Here is a 17,291-nt window from a genome sequence, read left to right on the forward strand (position 1 = left end):
TTAGAATCTTTTTCTCAAATTTGGTACAAATGTCACCATTTGTGTCATTATCATTTATATGTAATCCATATACATCAACGTACATCACTATGGCCATCCATACACATCAATCCCTCAGTAAATTTGAGGCCAATTTACAAGTTTTAAAATTCGAGGCAAGGATTTACAGAGGGAGGTAATCCTGAGTTCCCAAATAGCAGAAGTATTGAGAACATAGAGCTCATTCGCCACTAGTTAGATTACCATTTGTCCATCTACCCCATCTCCTAACTCCTTGTACAGGCCAATCAAACAGTTGAATTAGTCTTAAATTTTGAAGGAAAAAAAAAAAGGCAGTGAAAACATGTAAGTAAGCTAGTCTTTCATCACAGTTCTACAGTTATCATTAACCAGAAATTAATTATACTACCTGACTCTAAATACAGACATGGACCATAAAACTGACACACAGAAGGTGAGAATTAGGTTGTTATAATAAGAATCGTGGCAGCAGAAAGATGATTGAGAGTCAGAGCTATGCCAACTAAAGGACAGAAAGACCAGGATATTACAAAATCAACATGGCTACTAGAAACTGATGCTTTTTGGAAAAAGAATCGACCACAGAAATATGAAGTAGAAATTCATTTTTACAGAATACTTGGAAGAGTTGAAATAAACAGTAATTCAGATGTTAACTGAACAAATAGGAGATTAATACTCAAATAATCCCATATTTGCTGTAAACAACTCACTCTCTGGGGTCCCAAGCTCAAATACTGAAAAATCACCACTTACAATAGCACTTAGTATTTGTTTAGCATAGTTCTAAGAGCTTTAAAAATCTTAAATATATTTGAACCTCATGGGGGTGGGGGGGGAACTACTAAGGGGACATTGTTATTATTCTCATTTTCAATTATTTTTTCAATTTTTTGGCTACCGGGCTTATGGGATCTCAGTTTCCCAACCAGGGAAGGAATCCACTCCCCCTGCAGTGAAAGTGCAGGGTCTTAATCACTGGACCACCAGCAAAGTTCCTATTATTTTCATTTTAAAGATAAGGAAACATTCTGGAGAATTGGAGTAAGCCTTACAAGGTCTCACATCTAGAAAGTGCCAGACCTGAAATTTAAACTCAGATTGCCTGGTTTCAGAGTCTATCATTAGCTATTTGATTATATCGTGCTTAATGGCCAGACGGCAAATTTAGTTGAGAGAAGATGAGAGTTTGGGGAACAGTGGTGAAGTTGTGCAGGATATTCAAACTCAATATTGCTGTTTTCTACTTGAACCCCTGTAGGACAAAACCCCTGTTCCTGTAAATCAAACATCCTGGCCATTCTTGGTATGCAGTCTGCCTTGGACCAGCATTGCACAAATTCATCACATGTATCATATATACATCTTAATCCACAAATCTTAACAGCATCAATCATTAACAATTATTTTAGTCCTGGAGGAACCATTTGCATTTTGGTGACAGAATGACAACAAAATAAAAGTTTGTGATCTAATGTTATTATATCTCAATACAGAAAATTCCATGTAGGAAATATACTTTCAGATATTAGAAAACTAAATTTCTCAACCCTAAGGAATTGACATATTCAATGTTTTCAATGAGAGCTATAGAAATAATCATGTTTTCCTCTCAGATCTGACTACCTGAAAGCTTGAAACTTAATCCTTACTTACTAATCACAAGTTTGCTTAGCTTTTTAAATGGCAGTATACCAAACTGCATTCTTTGGTCCTGATAATTAATAACTATTTCTCTAAGTGTATATGTTTTTTCAAATCAACTCAAAAACTTTTAAAATAAAATTTTGTGGATATAAATGTGGGGATTGATTTGTTTTATTTCTTTTTTTAAGTCAGCTCCAGGATATTTCTCCTATTAGCAGATATCTAGATTGGGATTTATACCTGAGTACTTCCAGAATGTTTTGACAGTAGATTACTGAATACAAGAAGCCTGATTTATTACTCTCCTCTGAGGAACTGTATATTTTGCATCTCCTATAGCACTAAGCACAAAGCTATGAACAGAGGAGGCATTCAAATAAATGAATTAATAAGTCAATGAATAAAGTGAATATCCTCAACCTTAAGGTGCTCAGAAACCAGTCAAACCTCCAACTCCTTTCTGGCAGTAGAACAGGGACTTTCCAGAAAGAAAATTGCAGTTTCACACATTTCCATGTAAGAAGTGAAACCAGAAGTTTGTCTTTCAATATTGAGAACTGAGGTTAGAAATCTATTTCCAAAACATTCAATCTCTTCCCACTATTTGTTTTCATTATGAATCAGCTTTCTGGTTTGGTAGAAATAAAGTCACTTCCTTCAAAAATCTCTAATTTCCGCTACTATATTCTACTGCTTTAGGGTTGGATGGTTAGCTCAATCTACAAAGACATTATTTTCTTTCTTAAGTAAAACAGGAACTAGATATCTATCCAGTACACACTTACTATAATAAACATACAAGTGCGATTTTTTTTTTTAATTTGGAAAAAGAGGCTTCACTTCATTACACCTAAGATGGGTACAGACATCCTATTTTTAGCTGTATGAAACTAACTTATTTAGTCTTTTGATTTCTGATCTGTAAAATGCATATACTAAAATATGGCCTACCTATAAAACATAGGAGTTACATCAACTCTGCCATACCTAAGAAAGCATATTGTTTCACCACTCTGTCTTCCGGCTGGATGTGGGAACTCAACTGGTTTCTCCAGGGATCTGCACTTACTGCTATATTTTTGTTGTTTATCCCATGTATCTGGACTTCATTTGTACATTGCTTTCTCCATGAAACTGGAAAATAACTTCTGCATTTTAACTCTTTATGCTTCCTAATCCTAGAGGAAGAGAGATGCCTTTCCTCTCCCAGAGTTCATATGTTAAATATCAGGTAAGTTAATTAAGAGGGCTAGTGAAGAATCTGCCTGCAATGCAGGAGACAGAAGTTTGATTCCTGGGTCTGAAAGATCCCCTGGAGGAGGAAGTGGCAACCCACTCCAGTATTCCTGTCTGGAGAATTCCATTCATTGACTCAAGAGCCTGGAGGGCTACAGTCTGTGGGGTCCCAGAGAGCTGGACATGACTGAGCAACTAAGCACACACACAAAAGTTAATTAAGAAAGACTTAGTTTAGGACAATATCTATTTCTGAAATAGTTTCTGTTTAGGAGAGATGAAAAACTCTAACAGATCAGTCTAGTTTATATGCATAACCCTTGGCAGGTAGGGGAACCCCATATGTGGCAATTCCAATGAGTGCAGATTAGATCTTGGAGAGAATTTGCTTCAAAGGAAAATTAAAATGCTGGAAGCTATTCCAAGACAAAACATGCTTGTGAAAAAATAAGAAAATTAAGTAGATAGGGCAGAGAGAAATTAAAGAAGTGGCTTCAAAGATTGTGCATGAAAAATTACTACGTAGCAAAGAGTAACAGTTAGTCTTTCTATGCCCACAAAGAAAAAAAGTAGCCAAAAGCCCATGATATGAGACTTGGAGGATAATTTTTTCTTTTTCTCTTTTTCTCTTGTTGTGGTTCTCTTTCTTTCTTTCTAGTTTGATGTGGACCATTTTTAAAGCCTTTATTGAATCTGTTACAACTTTGCTTCTGTTTTACATTTGTTTCTTTGGTGACAGGAATGTGAGATCTTCGAGAGGCATATGAGATCTTAGGCCCCTGACTAGGATCAAACCCACACCTCCTGCATTGGAAGACGAAGTCTTAACCCCTGGACCACTAGGGAAGTCCCTGGAGAATAATTTCGAAAAAGAGAAAAACAAGCTAAATTTATTTTTTCCAAAACTTGGACAAATTATTTTAGGCCATGGGTTATATACCACACTTTTAACCTCATGCTTCACTTTCCCTTTTGGAAAAGAAGAAGTAAAGAAAAGCACAAATGAAATAATTAATTCAATAAATAAGAAGTATTAAAATAAATAATACTTTTTCTCCATGAGAAAAAAGATATCTCACATAACAATGACTGGTCATGGTGAGTTTTCACATTATTTATTTTAAAAATATGAAAAGTGATGTAATTTAAGTGGCAAAACTACCCCCTCTATCATTTTGTAATATACATCTCATCTGCAATAGCAAGTACACTTCATTTAACATTAAGAGGAAGGTGGGTGGCAATGAAGAACTTGAGAAGCACTGGTCTTTCCTTTCTTTTGGCATGTAACAAAATACTTTATCCTGGAGGATTTTATACATTGATTCTTTCTAACAATATTTATTAAAAGAAAGAAGGAATACACATATAAAAACAAAGCTCATAAAATGTATACATGAAAAGTTCCAAATAAGTTTTAGGGCTTCCCTGGTGACTCAGTGGTAAAGAATCTGCCTGCCAATGCAGGAGACACGAGTTTGACCCCTAGGTGGAGAATAGCCCCTGGAGAAGGAAACGGAAACCCACTCTGGTATTCTTGCCTTGGGAAGTCCCATGGACACAGAAGCCTGGCGGGCTACAGTCTATGAGGTGGCAAATAGTTGGACAAGACTGAGTGACTAAATAACAACAACAAAGTAAGTTTTATCAGCACTTTGAGAAGGGATAATAAGTATCTTAAAGGCAGGTTAGAATGTGAGCAAATAAGGAGAAAGATATTCTTGAGGATATGGAAGAGAGTTAAGGTCTGTGCTTGACTTTTCCAGGTATTTCCAGTTTGTTCAGCCCCTACGGTGTCCGCACTTCTCACCCATGCATTTGCCTTTTTTCTTTGGGAGATTATGTGTTTGCTTTTTTGTTTATCCTCAAGTATATAGACCCATGGTTAGGTTTGATTGCATTTAGGCTCTGAGGTTCTTGGCTGCTCGTAATTGTGCCAAGCCTCTCTTTCCCTCATACAGCTGTAAATGGGAGGGGTTTTTGTTTGTTTGTTTGTTTGTTTGAATTATTGCTTCAGTAAGATCTTAGAACAGGAAACCCTGAGAATTAAATTGGAGAGCTAACATAATATTTTTATGATTCCTCATCCTGCCTCTGGAGGGACAGTGCTCTGAAACTTATCTAATACATGTCAAATACCAGTAAAAGTATCACTGAGCTACAAATAGTTTGAATAGCACTTGAGAGGACCACAAAGAGAATATCTGTGACTATATGAGCCCAGAAGGCAAGAAATGGACTTGGAAAGAAAAGAGTTCTCTTAGTTTTCTCCTAAATTGCCTGTAGAATAGTGATCGCTGAGTTGATTGAATAAGTTTAAAGACAATTTAGCAAACAATTTCAAAGTTAAAATAAGGAGTAATTTCAAAATTATATGGGCTTCCCTGATGGCTCAGAGGGTAAAGAATCTGCCTACAGTGCAGGAGACTTAGGAGACTCAGGTTCGATCCCTGGGTCAGGAAGATCCCCTGGAGGATGGCAACTCACTGTCTGGAGAATCCCCAGGGACAGAGGAGCCTGGCAGGCTACAGCCCATAGAGTCACAATGACTTAGATATGACTGAAGCAAATGAGCATACTGCTGCTGCTAGGTCGCTTCTGTCGTGTCCGACTCTGTGCGACCCTGTAGACGGCAGCCCACCCAGCTCTCCCGTCCCTGGGATTCTCCAGGCAAGAATACTGGAGTGGGTTGCCATTTCTTTCTCCAATGCATGAAAGTGAAAGTGAAGTCGTGTCCGACTCCTAGCGATCCTGTTGACTGCACAGCCTACCAGGCTCCTCCATCCATGGGACCTTCCCGGCAAGAGTACTGGAGTGGGTTGCCATTGCCTTCTCCAAAATGAGCATACACAAAATTATATAACCAGATGGATGTAATGGGATGATTCTGTGATAAAATTAAGCTTGTGATCTGTCCATTATTAAGTGTTTCTGGTCACTCTTTGTTTAACAAAAGATAAATTTGAAAGGAAATTGATAATATACAGGAGAAATGTGAAAAGTTTATATGCAAATCATTTTGAAAAAAGATGAACCTTACCTTATATAAGTAACTGCCTTTAACTATTGTCCCTAAAGGATGCCAACAGGCTGAAAACAGCTTTCTTATGTAAGTTCAGTCCAGTTGCTCAGTCGTGTCCAACTCTGTGAACCCATGGACCAGCATGCCAGGCCTCCCTGTCCATCACCAACTCCCAGAGTTTACGCAAACTCATGTCCATTGAGTCAGTGATGCCATCCAACCACCTCATCCTTTACGTAAACTCCTTAATTAAAAAACAAACAAAAAAGTTTCAAGACTGATTTAAAATACAAAAGCAGACCAATGGCAGATAAAGCAGATTTGAGCAGGAGAGCCCCGTAAGTGCTCCAGCGAGCTGCATTGTGTGGATTACTGTCCCCAAGAAGGGCTTCCCAGATATTGCTAGTGGTAAAGAACCTGTCTGACAATGCAGGAGATGTAAGAGACATGGGTTCGATTCCTGGGTCGGGAAGATCCCCTGGAGGAGGGCATGGTAACCCACCCTAGTATTCCTGCCTGGAGAATCCCATGGACAGAAGAGCCATAGGGTCTCACAGAGTCAGGCACAACTGAAGCAACCTAGCATGCACAAATGTCCCCAAAAAGGCCCTTGTAAACATGCGGTATGGCTTTCACTAGAAGTCAGGGGTACTTCCCATGGGTTTGCAGTCAGCCAGAAAGGAGCACCAGCCAATGGGATAGTAACAAGTGACTTATAATTTGGTGAGCGGCTAGGATTAGTGTCTTGTACCTCTGACATCTCCAGGAGAAGTGCTTCTGGAGCAGCTGTTGCTGCCTCAACCTGCACAGGAGGATAACAAAGATAACAAGAGACAAGCTGCAGTGTGAGGCAGAGCCGCAGAGTTGCCAGTTTCTGTGGGACAGTACTCAACCAACGCAGCGCAGGCTGGTAAGTGCTTAGGGTTTAGGGTGTGATTTATAATAGAGCACTAATGTGGCAATAGCTGAGTGGTACTCCAGCAAAACATATAGTTATAAGACAGCATGTAAAGTTTAGGAATAATTTGTGCTCCAGGTAAAGTCTTGATTGAAATAATCTAGCCATCAGTTTCCCCAATCTCTCTCTCTCTTTAATGCAAATACATGTGCACACAAACACAAAGTCTGCCCAGCTCCTGAAATAATTGTTTGGGGGATGCAAAATAATGTTCACACATTAAAAAGTTTAACCTACAAAATTAGAGGGATCTCTATGCCTTACAATCCAACTTTGAAAAAATGCCAACCCATTACTGTTTGCTTGCCTCTCCAGGAGGTGACTTTGAAATCCAGGTTGCCATGGTTTCATCCTCACTTCTGTCAAATAATATAACTTGGTGATCATTATCTGAGCAAAATTCTCACAGCATAGTACTTTTGTTGTTGTTGAACCTGAGGGAGGTCTGCTTTCTAAATCTGGAAGGAGAAGCTTAGCACATCAGCGCATTCATGGCAACACTCCTAAACAGAGAGAAGCAGAAGAGAGCAAAATGGTTAAATGATCAGAGCCAACCTCTGCCCCATACTATGTTCAATTCAGTTCAGTCGCTCAGTCATGTCCGACTCTTTGCGACCTCACGAATTGCAGCACACCAGGCCTCCCTGTCCATCACCAACTCCCGGAGTTCACTCAGACTCACATCCATCTAGTACGTGATGCCACCCAGCCATGTCATCCTCGATCGTCCCCTTCTCCTCCTGCCCCCAATCCCTCCCAGCATCAGAGTCTTTTCCAATGAATCAAATCTTCACATGAGGTGGCCAAAGTACTGGAGTTTCAGCTTTAGCATCATTCCTTCCAAAGAAATCCCAGGGCTGATCTCCTTCAGAATGGACTGGTTGGATTTCCTTAGAGTCCAAGGGACTCTCAAGAGTCTTCTCCAACACCACAGTTCAAAAGCATTAATTCTTCAGCGCTCAGCTTTCTTCACAGTCCAACTCTCGCATCCATACATGACCACAGGAAAAACCATAGTGTGGATGAGACGGACCTTTCTTGGCAAAGTAATGTCTCTGCTTTTGAATATGCTATCTAGGTTGGTCATAATTTTTCCTTCGAAGAGTGAGCGTCTTTTAATTTCATGGCTTCAGTCACCATCTACAGTGATTTTGGAGGCCCCCAAAATAAAATCTGACACTGTTTCCACTGTTTCCCCATCTATTTCCCATGAAGTGATGGGACTGGATGCCAAGATCTTTGTTTTCTGAATGCTGAGCTGTAAGCCAACTTTTTCGCTCTCCTCTTTCACTTTCATCAAGAGGCTTTTCTCTTCACTTTCTGCCATGAGGGTGGTGTCATCTGCATATCTGAGTTTATTGATATTTCTCCTGGCAATCTTGATTCCAGCTTGTGTTTCTTCCAGTCCAACGTTTCTCATGATGTAGTCTGCATAGAAGTTAAATAAGCAGGGTGACAATATACAGCCTTGATGTACTCCTTTTCCTATTTGGAAGCAGTCTGTTGTTCCATGTCCAGTTCTGACTGTTGCTTCCTGATCTGCATACAGATTTCTCAAGAGGCAGGTCAGGTGGTCTTGTATTCCCATCTCTTTCAGAATTTTCCACAGTTTATTGTTATCCACAAGTCAAAGGCTTTGACATAGTCAATAAAGCAGAAGTAGATGTTTTTCTGGAACTCTCTTGCTTCTTCCATGATCCAGCGGATGTTGGCAATTTGATCTCTGGTTCCTCTGCCTTTTCTAAAACCAGCTTGAACATCAGGGGGTTCACGGTTCACGTATTGCTGAAGCCTGGCTTGGAGAATTTTGAGCATTACTTTACTAGCATGTGAGATGAGTGCAATTGTGTGGCAGTTTGAGCTTTCTTTTGCATTTCCTTCCTTTGGGATTGGAATGAAAACTGACCTTTTCCAGTCCTATGGCCACTGCTGAGTTTTCCAAATTTGCTGGCATATTGAGTGCAGCACCTTCACAGCATCATCTTTCAGGATTTGAAAGAGCTCAACTGGAATTGGCTATGTTAGTTCAAGAAAACGTTTTAACCTCTCTGTTACATTAAAGAAGTTATCTCATCTATAAATTAACAATAATAATAAGCTCTTATTTGATGTTATGGTGAGTTTAAATTACTTCATAAAAGTTAAAAGCTTAGAACTAGACTTACTGTCAAGGAAACACAATAAATATTAGATATGATTTTTTTCTGTTATTATTATTATTACTAAAGCAAAATCATGTTCTTTTCAAGAAGTCTGAGTTGCTATTTTGTGGCTCAGCTGGTAAAAAAATCCACCTGTAATGTGGGAGACCTGGGTTTATCCCTGGGTTGAGAAGATCCCCTGGAGAAAGGAAAGGCTACCCACTCCAGTATTCTGGCCTGGAGAATTCTTTGGACTAAGTCCATGGTGTCGCAAAGAATCAGACACGACTGAGCAACTTTCAGTTTCACACCTTGCTATTTTGCCCTTAAAACTTTGGGGCTTGGATCTGTGGCTGGGATCCATAATCAGTTCAGTCGCTCAGTCATGTCCCACTCTTTATGACCCCACGGACTGCAGCACACCAGGCCTCCCCATCCATCACCAAATCCCGGAGTTTACTCTAACTCATATCCATTGAGTTGGTGATGCCACCCAACCATCTCCTCCTCTGTTGTCCCCTTCTCCTCCTGCCTTCAATCTTTTCCAGCATCAGGGTCTTTTCAAATGAGTCAGCTCCTTGCAACAGGTGGCCAAAGTATCGGAGTTTCAGCTTCAGCATCCTTCCAATGAATATTCAGGACTGATTTACTTTAGGATGGACAGGTTGGATCTCCTTGCAGTCCAAGGGACTCTCAAGAGTCTTCTCCAATACCACAGTTCAAAAGCATCAATTCTTTGGTGCTCAGCTTTATAGTCCAACTCTCACATCCATACGTGACTACTGGAAAAACCATAGCTTTGACTAGATGGACCTTTGTTGGCAAAGTAATGTCTCTGCTTTTTAATATGCTATAATGGTCAAATTAACTAAAAGTATGTGAAGGTCAGGGTCATGGTATGAAGGCGTAACCTGTTGGCTTCATAAACCAGTGAACCTCACTTCCTTCACACTGAATCCAGCCATTGGAAGAATTATTTCAGCTGCCAGCCCTCTCTAGTAGCTTCTCAAGCTGCACTGATAATGATTTGTGGATAGAATGTGGTAAAAAGGAAGCAGTTGATTCTGAGGAACTTTTATAATAATTTATACACTACCATCATGAAGAGATATATATATGTATATATGTGTGTGTATATATATATGTATATATATATATATATAGTACAGTTCTTCCGTGTATTCTTGCCACGTCTTCTTAATATCTTCTGCTTCTGTTAGGTCCATACCATTCCTGTCCTTTATCAAGCCCACCTTTGCATGAAATGTTCCCTTGGTATCTCTAATTTTCTTGAAGAGATCTCTAATCTTTCCCATTCTGTTCTTTTCCTCTATTTCTTTGCATTGATTGCTGAGGAAGGCTTTCTTATCTCTTCTTGCTATTCTTTGGAACTCTGCATTCAGATGCTTATATCTTTCTTTTTCTCCTTTGCTTTTTGCCTCTCTCCTTTTCACAGCTATGTGTAAGGCCTCCCCAGACAGCCATTTTGCTTTTTTGCATTTCTTTTCCATGGGGATGGTCTTGATCCCTGTCTCCTGTACAATGTCAGGAACCTCATTCCATAGTTCATCAGGCACTCTATCAGATCTAGGCCCTTAAATCTATTTCTCACTTCCACTGTGTAATCATAAGGGATTTGATTTAGGTCATACCTGAATGGTCTAGCGGTTTTCCCTACTTTCTTCAATTTCAGTCTGAATTTGGTAATAAGGAGTTCCTGATCTGAGCCACAGTCAGCTCCTGGTCTTGTTTTTGTTGACTGTATAGAGCTGTTCCATCTTTGGCTGCTGAGAATATAATCAATCTGATTTCTGTGTTGACCATGTGTAGAGTCTTCTCTTGAGTTGTTGGAAGAGGGTGTTTGCTATGACCAGTGCATTTTCTTGGGAAAACTCTATTAGTCTTTGCCCTGCTTCATTCCTCATTCCAAGGCCAAATTTGCCTGTTACTCCAGGTGTTTCTTGACTTCCTACTTTTGCATTCCAGGCCCCTATAATGAAAAGGACATCTATTTTGGGTGTTAGTTCTAAAAGGTCTTGTAGGTCTTCATAAAACCGTTCAACTTCAGCTTCTTCAGCATTACTGGTTGGGGCATAGACTTGGGTAACTGTGATATTGAATGGTTTGCCTTGGAGACGAACAGAGATCATCCTGTCATTTTTGAGACTGCATCCAAGTACTGCATTTTGGACTCTTTTGTTGACCATGATGGCTACTACATTTCTTCTGAAATGGAGAAATATCAATAACCTCAGATATGCAGATGGCACTACCCTTATGGCAGAAAGTGAAGAGGAACTAAAAAGCCTCTTGATGAAAGTGAAAGAGGAGAGCAAAAAAGTTGGCTTAAAACTCAACATTCAGAAAATGAAGATCATGGCATCCAGTCCCATCACTTCATGGGAAATAGATGGGGAAACAGTGGAAACAGTGTCAGATTTTATTTTGGGGGGCTCCAAAATCACTGCAGATGGTGACTGCAGCCATGAAATTGAAAGACGCTTACTCCTTGGAAGAAAAGTTATGACCAACCTAGATAGTATATTCAAAAGCAGAGACATTACTTTGCCGACTAAGGTCCATCTAGTCAAGGCTATGGTTTTTCCTGTGGTTATGTATGGGTGTGAGAGTTGGACTGTGAAGAAGGCTGAGCGCCAAAGAATTGATGCTTTTGAACTGTGGTGTAGGAGAAGACTCTTGAGAGTCCCTTGGACTGCAAGGAGATCCAACCAGTCCATTCTGAAGGAGATCAGCCCTGGGATTTCTTTGGAAGAAATGATGCTAAAGCTGAATCTCCAGTACTTTGGCCACCTCATGCGAAGAGTTGACTCACTGGAAAAGACTCTGATGCTGGGAGGGATTGGGGGCAGGAGGAGAAGGGGACTACCGAGGATGACATGGCTCGATGGCATCACGGACTCGATGGACGTGAGTCTGAGTGAACTCCGGGAGTTGGTGATGAACAGGGAGCCCTGGCGTGCTGCAGTTCATGGGGTCGCAAAGTGTCGGACATGACTGAGTGACTGAACTGAACTGAACTGATACACTACCGTTGTATTCTCATTTGAGATTTCCCTAACATGATATTCTCATCTTAGATTGCCTTAACTTGCATTCTCATTTGAGATTGTCTTCCATCAGATTACTGAAGCAAGTTCAGATACTGAGCTGGAATCTTGAATCCTGTTCACTCCAGGCTGTCTGTGTGTGTGTGTGTGTGTGTGTGTGTGTGTGTGTGTGTGTGTATACACACAAATATATATATATTTGTCTTACTCAGAAAGAAACATGAATGACCACGAAAGGCTGACTAGTGTCGGAGATTTTCAATCTTCAGGTAAGAAGCACAGGTGTGACAGGCACTATGCTCTATTTATGAAATAAACAAATTTACAGTTTGTGAGTTTCTGCTTTCAATTCTGAATCCTAACCCTCCAGAGGGAGTCAGCATTTCATTTCTCCTACCTGTGCCAAATTTTTTCCAGCTGTGTATCTAAGGGAGCTTATAAACACTATAAACGCATACATACTGTGAATTAAAGATACCTGATTTTCATATTATTTTAACAGCTTTATTGAGAGAAAACTGACATTACATTAAAATGCACATATTTAAAGTGTACAACCCGATAGATTTTGATGTACATGACAATATCCAAGAAACCATAAATGCATTCAAGATACTGAAATATTTATTAACACCAAAAATTTTCTCGTTTCCCGTTATTGTATTTTTCTCTTGCTAGTTTCAACATGCATTCCTTGAAAGAATCACACATCAAATTTCTGACACTATAGATAGATTTGCATTTTATGGAATTTTATATAGATGGAATCACACAGTATATACTCATTTCAGTTTGGCTTCTTTTGTTCAGTATAATAACTATTATAAAATTCACCCACGTCATTGTTTGTATCAGTAGTTCACTTCTTTTTTGTTGCTGACTAGTGTTCCCCATATAGATAAAACACTATTTATTTATTCAGCCACAGTTTGGGGTTATTAAAATTAAGCTTCTATAAAAATTTAGGTACCTATCTCTGTATGGACTTACTCTTCCATTTCTCTTGGGGGAGTACCTCTGTGCAGAAATAATGGATCATATCCTAGGTATATATTTAGCTTTTTAAGAGATTTTTACAGTGCCTTCCAAAATGGTCTTGCTGTTTTCACCAACAATGAATGAGAGAGTTCCAGTTCTTCTATATTCTCACTAATACTTGGCTATGGTCAGACATTTTAACTTTAATTATTCTAATAGATATGTAGTAGTTTCTGAATCTAGCTTTAATTTGCACTTTCTTTATGACTAATAATGCTGAACATCTTTTTATGTGGTAATTTGCCATCTATATATTTCTTATTTCATGAAATGTCTGTTACACCTTGTTTGTATTTTTGTTATGTTGTGTGTTTTCTTAAGTATCAAGTTCTTTATATATTCTGGACCCAAGACCTTTATCAGACTTTGAATTTGAAAATATTTCTTCCAGTCTCTGATTTGACTTTTCATTTTGTTAAAACTGTTTTTTGAGAAGCAGAATTTTACTACAAGTCCAATTTATTTATTATTTTTTTGACATCATGTTTTTTGGTTGGATTGAATCTTTCTCTAGTCCAAAATAACAACAACAACAACAAAAATTCCTGTTTTCTCTGAAACTTTTTATAGCTTCAGCTTTTACATTTATTTCTATGATCCTTTTTGAATTAGTTTTTACATATGGGAGGTGGTACGAATTAAAAAGTCTTTTGTTGTATGTGGATATCCAATATTTCCAGTACTTTTTATCAAAATGACTATCCTCCTTTGCATCTTTGCCAAAAATTTGGTGTCTGCACACGTGTGGGTATATTTCTGCTGCTGCTCCTGCTATATTGACAACTGTAGTTTTTATCATAAGTCTTTAAGCCAGGTAATACTTGTGCTCAAATTTAGTTCTCTTTCAAACGTGGCTATTCTAGTTCTTTTTACATTTCAATAGGAATTTTAACAACAGCTTACCTACTTCTACTTAAAAAAAAAACCAAAACAAACAAAAAAAAAAAAAACGCTGAGAACTTTGTGTATGATTGTGATAATGTATAGATTAGTTTGAACAGATTGACATCATAACATTACTGTGTGTTCTGAATCATGAAGACAGTATCTTTCCATTTATTTATGTCTTCAGTTTCTTTCAGTAATGTTTTGTATCTTTATTGTACAAGTTTTATATGTCTTCTGTCAGACATAAATCCACAAGCATTCAATATTTTATGCTATTGTAAATGGTAAGCAATATTTTAATATCCTATTGATAAATGCTAATATATAGAAATGTGGTTGCTTTGTATACATTAATCTCAAATTCTAGGTAATATGGAACTGATTAATTTTTCTATAGGAGATGTTATCTGTTCCAATCTTATTATAGAATCACAAGAACACTCAAAAGAAAATAAAAAGAAATTTTGATCACTAAAATGATCACAGACATCATCTTTCTGGTGATCCTAATAATTACACTGGCCACAATTTTAGCAGGTCGGTGGTCCATTTCCCAAATATGTTCATATTAACTCTCCTCTAAAATGTTTCATAGTACTTGTGCCTTTCATACTTTAGCTCAGAATTAAGGGTAATTTCAGACATCTTACATGAAATAATCCTATGTTTCCTCCTATATAACATGAGAATAACTTTGTTGTTGCCATTTTTTAGTCCCTAAGTAATGTCTGACTCTTTGCAACCCCACGGACTGTAGCATGCCAGGTTCCTCTGTCCTTCACTACCTGCCCAGTTCAGTTCAGTTCAGTCGTGCAGTCATGTCCGACTCTTTGCGACCCCATGAATCGCAGCACGCAAGGCCTCCCTGTCCATCAGCAACTCATAGAGTTCACTCAGACTCACGTTCATAGAGTCCATGATGCCATCGAGCCATGTCATCCTCGGTCGTCCCCTTCTCCTCCTGCCCCCAATCCCTCCCAGCATCAGAGGCTTTTCCAGTGAGTCAACTCTTCGTATGAGGTGGCCAAAGTACTGGAGTTTCAGCTTTAGCATCATTCCTTCCAAAGAAATCCCAGGGCTGATCTCCTTCAGAATGGACTGGTTGGATTTCCTTGCAGTCCAAGGGACTCTCAAGAGTCTTCTCCTACACCACAGTTCAAAAGCATCAATTCTTCGGCACTCAGCCTTCTTCACAGTCCAACTCTCACATCCATACATGACCACAGGAAAAACCATAGCCTTGACTAGATGGACCTTAGTCAGCAAAGTAATGTCCCTGCTATTGAATATACTATCTAAGTTGGTCATAACTTTCCTTCCAAGGAGCAAACGTCTTTTAATTTCATGTCTGCAATCACCATCTGCAGTGATTTTGGAGCCCCCCAAAATAAAATCTGACACTGTTTCCACTGTTTCCCCATCTATTTCCCATGAAGTGATGGGACTGGATGCCATGATCTTCATTTTCTGAATGTTGAGCTTTAAGCCAACTTTTTCACTCTCCTCTTTCACTTTTATCAAGAGGCTTTTTAGTTCCTCTTCACTTTCTGCCATAAGGGTGGTGCCATCTGCATATCTGGGGTTATTGATATTTCTCCCAGCAATCTTCATTCCAGCTTGTTTCTTCCAGTCCAACGTTTCTCATTATGTAGTCTGCATAGAAGTTAAATAAGCAGGGTGACAATATACAGCCTTGATGTACTCCTTTTCCTATTTGGAACCAGTCTGTTGTTCCTTGTCCTGTTCTAACTGTTGCTTCCTGACCTACATACAGATTTCTCAAGAGGCAGGTCAGGTGGTCTGGTATTCCCATCTCTTTCAGAATTTTCCACAGTTTATTGTGATCCACACAGTCAAAGTCTTTGGCATAGTCAATAAAGCAGAAATAGATGCTTTTCTGGAACTCTCTTGCTTTTTCCATGATCCAGCAGATGTTGGCAATTTGATCTCTGGTTCCTCTGCCTTTTCTAAAACCAGCTTGAACATCAGGAAGTTCATGGTTCACGTATTGCTGAAGCCTGGCTTGGAGAATTTTGAGCATTACTTTACTAGCATGTGAGATGAGTGCAATTGTGCAGTAGTTTGAGCATTCTTTGGCATTGTTTGCTCAAATTCATGTCCATTGAGTTGGTGATGCTATCTGATCATCTCATCCTCTGCCACGCCCTCTCCTTTTGCCTTCAGTCTTTCCCGGCATCAGAGTCCTTTTCAATGAGTCAGCTCTTCACATCAGGTGGTCAAAGTATTGGAGCTTCAGCAACAGTCCTTCCAATTGATATTCAGATTTGATGTCCTTTCGGATTGACTGGTTTGACTTCCTTGCAATCCAAGGGACTCTCAAGAGTCTTCTCCAGCACCACAATTTGAAACATCAGTTCTTTGGTGCTCAGACTTTTCGATGGTCCAACTCTTACATCCTTACATGACTAGTGAAAAACCATAGCTTTGACTATACAGACCTTTGTAGACACCACTTATCAGAGTGATGTCTCTGCTTTTTAATATGCTTTTTTATACACTTTTAATATGCTTTTAAAAATATGCATCTAATATAATAGCCATACTAAATAATGTGTATTCCTGAATATTTGTTGTTGAGAGAATGAGTATCTATTAGGTTGTTGTATGGAGGAGATGCCTGATGAGAGGCCTGGGTTGGACATATCAGTTTGCTAATATCAGTACATATATAATAGTTAAGTTCATGAAAATGAGAGTGACTTCCTCGAAAGAAATATCACTTGAGAAGTACATTAAGCCCCAGTTTGAGCAATAACAGCATCTACTTAAGGGGCATTCATCAAGATTTTCTTTCAACCTAGCAAAATAGGAGTACAGATATTTAGGCATGATGAAGTCTAATACCTTCAGACAGAAGGCTAACCTGGTGAATTTTATTCAAATGAACAACTGTTTGAAATTAAGGGATTTCCACCCCTTCAGTACTTAATATATTATTCAATCATTTTTATTTGAAAAATAAAAATCTTCCTCTGAATACATATCATGCCTGGAAGGCTGGATTGGTTTCCTAGGAAAGTGCTTCTATTTTTCTGAAAACACAACCACCTGGGAAGCAAGCCAGAACTTCGGTGCCTCTCATGCTGCAGCTCTTTCTGTATTCAACACCACGAAAGAACTGGTAAGCCAATGCTTTTGAACCATAATTATATTTTCAGAGCTTATAGCTGGTGTGCAGAATAAGAATGGTCCAGAAAAGACCCTCTGATAAGCAGAGAGGGGCGTCCTACTTTCTTATTTACTCAAACCGT

The sequence above is a fragment of the Capra hircus genome, chromosome 5 (assembly GCF_001704415.2).
Source record: "Capra hircus breed San Clemente chromosome 5, ASM170441v1, whole genome shotgun sequence".
NCBI classification, from domain to species: Eukaryota; Metazoa; Chordata; class Mammalia; order Artiodactyla; family Bovidae; genus Capra; species Capra hircus.